Below are 1,361 nucleotides of genomic sequence, written 5' to 3'. Positions count from 1 at the left end.
TGTGTGTGTGTGTGTGTGTGTGTGTGACCAGCTCAGCCCACCAGGGGGCGTGGCTGGCTGGCATGTGGTGCTGGGGGATCGAACCGTGGTCCCTGTGTTTTCCCAAGCATGTTCCAAGTAGGTGCTTTTTAGACCACTGAGCCATCTCGCCAGCCCTGATTTTTTAAATTAATTAAAATTATTGGTACATTTTAGGTATACACAATGACCACACTCGTCATAAAAAATTTCTAGGGGGCCTGCGGTTAGCTCACTTGTTTAAGCACCTGCTCATGCAAATGCAGACAGGCACAGGATACCTAGGTTAGATCCCCACCCTCACCTGCATTACCAGACCCCCCCTTAAGGCAGCCTGAGCCAGCCAAAAAAACAAAAATTCTACCTGTACATGATGTAACTTTTCTATTTATATTCCCTTTCCTTTCCTTGAACTTCTTTTCCTCCTTATTTACAAATTTTTGTTTCCATTTTTTCTTTCTTTTCCCTTCTTTCCTTTCCTCCTTGCCCTTCCTTTGTTTCCCTCCCATTTTGAACATTTTCTTCCTCTTTTCCAATTTCTATTGTACCTTTTGGTCCTTATTTACAGTTTTGGTTTCTCACATGAGAGAAACAATGCAGTGTTTACACATGTGTGTCCAATTTATTTCACATAAGAATATGGTCTAAAGGTGCATCCATTTACCTAGAAATGTCTTAAGCTTCTTCTTTACAGCAAAAGAGTACTCCATTGTGTATTAAAAATAACCAGATTTTCTTTACCTATTCATTGGTTTATGGGTTTTTGGGCTGCTATAAACATGGGTATGTATATATTGCTGTGGTATGATGTCTATAATTATTTTGGAAAGATACCAAGAAGGGGAAGCACTGGGTCAAATGGAACCTCTAATTTTAGTCTTTTGAGGCATCTCCACATTGATTTCCACAGTGGTTGCACAACTATACACTCTCACCAACAGTAAAGAAGAGTTCCTTTCTCCCTTTTCTCCTAAGCTTGTCTGGCATTTGTTACTGGTTGATTTTTTTTTTTATGAGCAGAATATATTTATTGAGAGAAAGAAAGCTCCTGTCCAAGACAGGGACAGGAGAGGGGCCCGACCGGGTAGTTCCCCCTGGTTGATTTCTTGATGATAGCCATTCTTTTAAGAGTAAGATGGAATCTCAGCCTAGTTTTTTCTTCTAATCTGTTCCATTGATCCTCAAGTCTTTTTTGTTGTTATTATTTGCCAGTATCATACCGTTGTTTTTTTGTTTTGTTTTGTTTTGTTTTTTGGTGGAACCAGGGATTGAACTCAGGTCCTTGCGTTGGCCAGGGAAGCGCTTATTCCACTGAGCCATCTCCCCGGCCCCCCCTTTTTTTT

This window comes from Octodon degus, unplaced genomic scaffold (genome assembly GCF_000260255.1).
Source record: "Octodon degus isolate 3935 unplaced genomic scaffold, OctDeg1.0 scaffold00026, whole genome shotgun sequence".
In the NCBI taxonomy this organism is placed as follows: Eukaryota; Metazoa; Chordata; class Mammalia; order Rodentia; family Octodontidae; genus Octodon; species Octodon degus.
This window is presented reverse-complemented; position numbering follows the sequence as displayed.